This window comes from Gadus chalcogrammus, chromosome 13 (genome assembly GCF_026213295.1).
Source record: "Gadus chalcogrammus isolate NIFS_2021 chromosome 13, NIFS_Gcha_1.0, whole genome shotgun sequence".
In the NCBI taxonomy this organism is placed as follows: Eukaryota; Metazoa; Chordata; class Actinopteri; order Gadiformes; family Gadidae; genus Gadus; species Gadus chalcogrammus.
Genome location: NC_079424.1, coordinates 15,473,003 through 15,482,136, shown reverse-complemented (window position 1 = coordinate 15,482,136; position 9,134 = coordinate 15,473,003).

Genomic DNA, 9,134 nt, shown 5'->3' with positions numbered 1-9,134 from the left:
ACTAGTACATGCCACCGACTGCGAGCGTCATAATGAGCGTAGTAGACAAAATGTGCAAACAAACCGTGGTGGTAAACTACAAGGGGAGCTGAACCCTCTCTCGGACGCAGCCCACCAGCCATTGCTGCCGAGACGGAGCTCGGTACATCTGCAGTGTTAGCATACACGCTGTCGTGATGTCACAGGGTCTCTGAAAAGCACTACCAAAAATAACAGGACTGTTCACAGCACAGTAGAACGATTACAAACCGGTTGGCTGAGACTGGGATAAAATATAGGATTCACCACCAGTTTCTTATAAAGGACATCATTCTTATAAATGATATCATTTTTTTGTAGAAGACAATCCAGGGCATTTAAAAACATATATTTTGGGTGCACTGGAACTTAGACTAAATACACTGCGTCCAAGAAAGACAGAGTGAGAGAGACTCACTCAGAGTGCGGCAGACTGACTGACAGACGGACAGACAGGCTGTCGCCAAGTGTTTATTTGAATCAGACTCTTCCCTGTAAATAACCATCTCTGAATAGAGGTGGTAGTAGAGGGAGTGGAAAAAGAGTGCAAACGCAGACACAATGATATGTTAGACAAAGGTAGGCCTACGCAACTGACCTAACTGAAAAGAATACACACAGACCAGAAAAATAAATATGGGATGAAGATCGGTTGCTGTGGCAACACACCGTTTTTTCTGGAAAGCCGGGTAGACTGAGCGTTGAGTGGGTGACAGCCTGCGCAAAACCTGAGGATTAAGGAATTTCCTTGGCTTTCATGTAAAGGAGCAGTGCAGGGGGGGGGGGGGGGGGGGGGGGGGGGGGGGGGGGCGGGGGGGTCTGGGGTGTGCTGTGGGACACTTCAATGCACTCCTTCTGTTTGAAGTTACCAAGGCCTCTAATTACCCCCCCTAACATTAAACAGCAAGTCTGAAATAACGTTCATTCCAAATATGTCACACTCCAAATGAATACATGTTATATCGGGTTTTTAAAGTAAGCAACTTGAAAAGGGGGAGAGAGAAAGCGCCAGAGAGAGAGAGAGAGAGAGAGAGAGAGAGAGAGAGAGAGAGAGAGAGAGAGAGAGAGAGAGAGAGAGAGAGAGAGAAAGCGGGAGAGAGAGAGAGAGAGAGAGAGAGAGAGAGAGAGAGTGAAAGAGAGAGAGAAAGCGCGCAAGAGAGAGAGAGAGAGAGAGAGAGAGCGAGAGAGAGAAAGCGAGAGAGAGAGAAAGAGAGAAAGAGAGATAGAGAGAGAGAGAGAGAGAGAGAGAGAGAGAGAGAGAGAGAGAGAGAGAGAGAGAGAGAGAGCAAGAGAGCGAGCGAGTGAGCGAGAGAGAGAGAAGAAACAGAGAGAGAGAGACACACAAACCAGTGGAGATTCAATCCCTTTCCCCAAAATCTGCTGAGTGCTTAACTAGTGGAGGCATACCGAGCCTGAGGCAGATAAGATTGCCGGTCATTGAAAGAGGTCCAAGCCATTCCTCTGACAGCTCCTATCCGCTCTTGTCCCTCTATCATAACTGGAAGCAGCCCAGCGCCGCAGCGCTGAGGCAACAACAACAAGTTAACTTCCTCTGGTTCCTTCCTGCGGTGGGAATATCCATATACTGCATCATTAGGTCAATAAAAAAGATAGTGGCTATCGTAAAAAACGACAGGTGTTGATTTTTTGAGCATGGGTTTATTGTGTTCAAATGCGTTAAAACAATAAACAACGCGTGGGTGTGTGAAGGTGTGTGGGTACATGCATATCTGTTTGTGTGTGTGTTTGTGTGTGTGTGTGTGTGTCTGCACGAGCATAATTCATGTGTGTGTGTGTGTGTGTGTGTGTGTGTGTGTGTGTGTGTGTGTGTGTGTGTGTGTGTGTGTGTGTGTGTGTGTGTGTGTGTGAGTGTGTGTGTGTGTGTGCGCGCGCGCGCGTCTGTGTGTGTGTGTGTTTGCGTGCGTGTGTGTCTGTACATGCATACGTCTGTGTGTGTGTGTGCGTGTGCCTGTGTGAGCGTTAGTATAAACAGTGCAGGAGTAACACCATAAGAGGGCCGATGGCAGAGGACCGGGGAGCCGGGCAGACAGTACTTCACCGGAGTGCGTCAGCGCAGCGCTGAGCCAGTAGCTGTGAGCAGAAGCAGCCATGACACTTGCAGTGACTCCAAACCGTCTTGGCCGATTGTTAGTTGGAGCAACACCAGGACATAAACACAAGAATCGAGTTTAAAATAATAGTAATCATGGCAATAAATGTCACTATTATTACGGTTATTATTATAAGTATGACTATACAAGTCACGCAGACACACACCCACATACACACACACACACAAACACCTACCTACACACCTACCCACACACCTACCCATACACGCACTCACACACACACACACACCACCACTCCTTCCTATCTGCTTGCATTTTGTGCTGCTCAGACCTTTGCACATGGTGCGTGGGGGCGCGACCACGACGTCCATGAGGAGAGGAGGAACTACGTCACCTCGCTGAGGAAGTCAGCATAACGCCGGTGACCGGCCAACACCAGCTGGTGCATCCAACCAATCAAGGCTCAGCCTCAGAGAGGGTCGCACAGGGACGAAGTTAAACGCATAAACCTCAGCCTCCCTCCGTGATTCATGTGGAAAAAGCGAGGGATGAAAAAAGAAAGGGAGGAAGGGGAAGGGAATTTGAGGGGAGGGATGTATCAGAGACTAGTCACCGGGGTGAGACTTGGAGAGAGGCAACCCACTCTCACCACAGAAGAGAAAGAAAAGGACTTGAGTCAGGGTGGATTTTTGTCCTGGAACCTGGTCTCTGGTGTGGTCTGGGAAAGGAATCTAGCACTCCTGTGCCCCGGGATCTGAAAGTGGGCCCAGCTAGCCACCGTAGAGAACACACACACACATACACACACGCACACACACAAACACACACACACACACACACACACACACACACATGCACACACATGCACACACACACACACACACACGCACACACATACACAGGCTCTACATTGTGGCCATAGTGAAAATTAGGAAACTGACAGCTGCTTTGACGGACCACATGATTATCCACATTGTTATGCATGACACAAAGGAGAACACCTCGTCCTGTATACCATTTTAATGGTCACTCCCAATATCACCCCAGAGAGGGTGTGTGAGCAGCATTTTTGTGTCACACTTGACTTTTTTTTTTTTTGTGACACTTTCTGTATTTAGTTGTTTATATGTGAATTCAGTATGCATCTGTATAGTGTGTTCGACGCCGTGACGTGCTGATGTTAGGCTGTGTTTGGGTACACAGCGTGCTTGTTGTTGAACGTCACCTGCCTTATACGTTGCGTAATACATTTACTGTGGCGCTGCGGAAGTGGAGCAGAGCATAAACGCGTTGTTTACAAAGGAAAAACACTGCCTACTTTGTTCATGTAATACATCTCTAAGAGCGCATCGAGTCAAAGACAATGACCACGTGATTATCTTTGCAGTTGAGTCCATTGTAGCCAAATTGTATACCCAAGTTACTCCATGTCTTTATTTTTCCTAAAGGAATACAGGGAAAAACAAGCAGTGTTGTGGGGTGTTTCCTGTTTTTCCCTCCCGTGTCCCTGTGTATATTTACTGTCCCAGTATGACTGTAAATACTCAACACAACCTGTTTCTCTGTGTGGTGCAGCCCAGCCGATAATATCCACCCTGCAGCAGCCTGTAAGATAAGGCCTCTTGGGTCACTACCGGGGCACACACGCACACACACACACACACACACACGAACACACACACACACACACACACACAGTGACAGCTGCACACACACAGTGATAGACGATTGCATCACACACGTACACAAAAACACACACGTGCACAGACATACACTCACACCGGTACACAATGCCCCCCCAACACACACACACATAGTGAAAAGCACACACGTCACACACGCACACACAGTTTATGTCTTCTTATCAGAGAGGATATTAACTGATGAATATGTTGATATAAATTCATGACTCAGTTGTGCTGTTTGCTGCCATATTACTACGACTACCAGGACTAGTGCTGACAATCAAACCAGCCTTTTCATAAACACTTCTCCAGCATCATTTTCCATCACATTATCTTCGGATGGTAAATGCTGGCTCAAATATCAAATTACTGCAGAAACAGTGGACGGTGCTAGGATAATAATGATCTACTATAATGGTGTGGGGGGGGGGGGGGGGGGGAATATAAACAATTAGAAACCTAAAACCTCAACAGTTAAACTCCAACACAAGGCAGGCTTATACATTCTCAGTTACAGGGTTACCCTCTGCCCCAGAGCATGCTGGGATGTTAAAACAATATTGTGGTGAATGCTTTGCGGGTAAAAAAAGTAATGGTAATCCTCTTAACTACCGCCCAACCCGTCTGCCTTGTGGACACCGGAAGCGGTGGATTCAATGGCTTCGGTTGTTTCCCAACTAACAACACGATGTGTGGCTGACTAATTTGGGTCTAGTGTTTCATAGGGACGCACAACCCACACATTGTATGTCGTACTTGTTTCCCGGGTGATGTGGGCAGGCCTTATTGACCTCAATGGTGAAAACATGCATGTGTGGCTTTTATTTAATAATGCATATAGAATCGCATGGCTTGCCGTTGGCTTGACCCACTCTGAGACCGAACAGAATTCTGGGAATTCAGCGGTTTTCCAAATCACGGTGTCAGAAGAAAGAAGAATTCGAAACGATCCCACTCAGACTGAGTGGGATCTTTCCATTGCCTGTAACTTTAAACCTAACGACAAATCAGACATTCGTTATTAGGGAACCAGGTTAATTGGGGTTAATTGAGTTACATGCAATCCAACAACATGTGCTCAAACCGTGTTATTGTTTTAAATCTTATATCACGTTATCAACTGCAGCTGTCAACATTATGGTTTGGCCTCAGTCCCAAAAGCAGGAGAGAATATAAGAATCACTGGGGAATAAAAGTCTCAGGAGAGTCAAGCACATACTGTGGGTGTCTGTCCATCTGTCCGTGGAAAACCGACTGACACTGACCCAAATAAGAGTGTTTGGATGGCGGTTGGCATTGAGCTCTTCTGTAAAGTCTGTTGTTAGTGTGTTCTCAGTCAGCTGCAGGCTGGTTGTTCTTTTCCTCTTCGTTTCCACTCCTGTTAGCTATTTGATAGAGACAGGAATATACTGCCCTGTTTTATGGTTTTATGACTCCCTTGGCACCAGTCTGTCTGCCTCAGGTATAGGCTTTACACCTGTATACCAGGAAAGATATGACGTATGCAACCAAGCGACCACAGACATACGAACACACAGACACAGACACACACACACACACGCACGCACGCACGCACGCACGCACGCACGCACGCACGCACGCACGCACGCACGCACGCACACACACACACACACACACACACACACACACACACACACACACACACACACACACACACACACACACACAGACACACACACACACACACACACACACACACACACACACACACACACACACACACACACACACACAGAATGACTACCCACTGAACTCTCTACCTTGTCTCTGTCTGAATCACACGAGGCTTGCAGATGCTTTATGAACTGACAGAACGCTGTGGGGTACCAAAAGGAAAAAAGTACACAGCAACACTGAGGGGGAGTGAAGAAGAAGAAGGAGGAGAAGAAACAGAAAAAGATGAAGAAGGGGATGAGAAAAAAATGGCTTCCGCCCAGGCTCCAACTTTTGTCAGATAGTCTTGGAGCAATGCTTCTGACAGCTTGTCATCTGTGACTGGTTGGACCTGATCTGTCGCCTGTATCCATGTCCTTTCTTTCAGGGTGGGGTAAAGCTCCCCGGACCGTCTCTGCAGAACAGTAGAAATCGACATGCATGTAAAATCTTCTGTTCATATCATTTACCAGCGAACGACTGAAGATAACCAAACCCAAACAAAAAACACTTAGGAAGAAGATTTGACACAAATGTGGGACAGAATATATCGCTTGCTTCTTTTGTTCAAAATAAGTTTGTTAAAGTTAAAGTTCACACGTGCCTCCGCCAGTACAATGATATGCCTTGACCAGTGGAGAAATGGTTATAAGTCTGTGTGTGTGTGTTTTAAAGGTACTAAACTATTATCAGTAAGAAGAATCTCCAGGTTTGGAAAAATCATGGGATTGCCATGAGTTGACAGATGCATGTGGATTTTGCATGCAATTCTGCACTAATTGATACATGCACAAGCACAGACAAACACACTTGCACGCACACACGCATTGGCAAGTAAACTCATACCCACACACACACACAACCATACACACACCGGATAAATTAGGCAAGGTCTTTCGACTGCACTCAGCATGTACTTGTGTGAAAAAAAAGAAAAAGACTTCTAAGGTCTAACTGGAAAGTCCGGATTTATGCAAGCAGAAAAATGCGTGGCTGCAAGGTTAACCCAGTGCTGTACGAGATAAAAACCTACCTACGTATCCCTTACAAGACATCCCGAGCTCACCCTTAAAATACACCCTTCTACTCCCTCCTCCTCCTTCTCCCCCAACCAGCAGCCCCCCCCCTTCTCCTAGCAACCACCACCACCTCCTCCTAAACCCCTTGGACACTAGTCTACACGTGTGTGTGTGTGTGTGTGTGTGTGTGTGCGTGTGTGTGTGTAAGCGCAGGTTGCTGGTCTCTCCATGTGGCTACATGTGTGCGCAAGTTGCAGGTCACTGCATGTGTGTGTATGTGTGTACACACATGTGTACGTGTGTGTGTGTGTGTGTGTGTGCATGTGTGTTTGTGTGTGTGTTTTGTGACTACGCAGGCTGTGGGTCTCTACGTGTGTGTGTGTGTGTGTGTGTGTGTGTGTGTGTGTGTGTGTGTGTGTGTGTGTGTGTGTGTGTGTGTGTTTGTCTGCGCAGGTATCCGGTCTCTTCATTTGTATGTGTGTGTGTGTGCCCATGTAGCGGGTCTCTACATCATTTGTTGGTGTGTGTTTGGTATGCAGGCTGTGGGTCTCTTCATGTGTACGTGTGTGCGTGTGTATGGGCAGGTCGAGGGTCTGCGTGGCCGTGTGTGGGTGTGCGTGCCTGTTTGCATGCGTGCGTGTGTGTGAGTGGGTGCGTGCGTGCGTGGGCAGGTTGTTGGTCCTCATGTGCAAGCAGCCCCAGCAGCCCCCCCTGCTGTTATGTATCTGTGGATGTCATATGTCTAGGGTTTACAAACACACTGTGTCTCTGGTTACCGGACACCGGCGCTATTCTGGCCTCCCCTCTTCCCAATGTCCGGTCTCCATGTGGAAGTCTGTGAGCCGAGGTCATGGGGTCGCATTCCTCCAGCGCTCTGGCATTCTGCCCTAGGGTTCAAGTAGTGTCGAAGTTTGCATGCATGTGCATGTGTGTGTGAGTGTGTGTGTGTGTGTGTGTGTGTGTGTGTGTGTGTTTGTTTGCATGTTTGTCTCTGTGTGTGCACACGGATGTTTGCGTTTGTGTGTGGTTGATGATGTGTGTGCTTGGGAGAGTAGGTGTATGTTTGTATATCTAGTGTCGGTTGGTTGGGCCTGGAGGGGAGACACCAGCCTTTCCTCTTATTGTGTGTGCGTGTGTGTGTGTGTGTGTGTGTGTGTGTGTGTGTGTGTGTGTGTGTGTGTGTGTGTGTGTGTGTGTGTGTGTGTGTGTGTGTGTGTGTGTGTGTGTGTGTGTGTGTGTGTGTGTGTGTGTGCGTGGGCTCTGCTGTCAAATCCAGCCAGAAACTCAAACCCAAACCAATACATATGACATTATCTCCCCAAAGCACTCACAATGCTCCTGAACAGAAACATGACACAAGGTAAGGTGCAAGAGGCGTGGGTTCGTAGGGTGGCAGTTACTAAATGACAATTGTGGACATTGTTTCAATAGTTTTGCGGAGTGAAAGACGAGCAGTATGAGAAAAACTGCTGAAGGTGGAGATCCATGAACAGTGAGCTCTCAGCCGGAAGACAATTTACATACATACGGAAACATTTACACTTTTATGGGAAACATTTTATTTGCTTTTAATATCATCTAATTCCATAATCGTCACCATGTTCTGTATTTATTCGGGTGAAGATTGTCTGATGAAATCCATAATATCTATGTCCCTGTAGATGTCACAACACTCTGTCACAACACTCACATGCAAGGAAGTATATCATCAAATTGAATTCTCCAACTTCTATCTATCTATCCCTACATAGGCATCGGTTATTCTATTGGCAGAACATTTAGAGGTAAAACAGGAAGGAAGTGACCAGAAAAACCCGATAGAGTAAAGAAGAGCAGGTTGGTAGAAGACAGAACACACACTGCAGGGCTCTGTCTGCGGTGCCGGAGAGAGAGGGAGAGGGAGAGCGAGAGAGAGAGAGAGAGAGAGAGAGAGAGAGAGAGAGAGAGAGAGAGAGAGAGCGAGAGAGAGAGAGAGAGAGAGAGAGAGAGAGAGAGAGAGATGCACACAGAGAGAGAGAGAGAGAGAGAGAGAGAGAGAGAGAGAGAGAGAGAGAGAGAGAGAGAGAGAGAGAGAGAGAGAGTGTGTGTGTGGGAGTCAGCACCAGTCAGTCTGTCACGGAAACCCATCCAACCCATCTGTTATGTAAACACCCAAAACTGCAGAGAAAAAGGTACTTGAAAGCACTGGGTAAGAGCACTGTTGGCCACACTGGAAAGTTTCCATTGAAGAAATGATTAACTCTGGTGAATGTGTTTATATATAAAATATATGCACAAGTTAAACCGTGGGCTTGAAGGTTGGTTGGACTAAAACAAAACAACTACACTGCATTATTTATAATAAGTACGATTTCCATGGTTTGTTTTTGTTGTGCTATTTTGAACTCAGAGTACAGACACTGTTTCTGAAGACTCAATCCAAACAAGACAGCATTTCCGGACTTCCTGGATTTGGTTTCCCTGAAATTCTAGGACAGTCGCCGGAACTCCAACATGAGGCAACCCGGCCGCCTGTGGAAGGTTCCACAGTGTGAATGAGTCCACTGAGGGGACATAGTCGCGGCTGACAGACGGACTGAGTCAGCGCTGCATTCCACCGGAGTCAACCATCCACTTTACACTCAGCACACGGCCCCTGCAACACACACACATGCACACACACACAC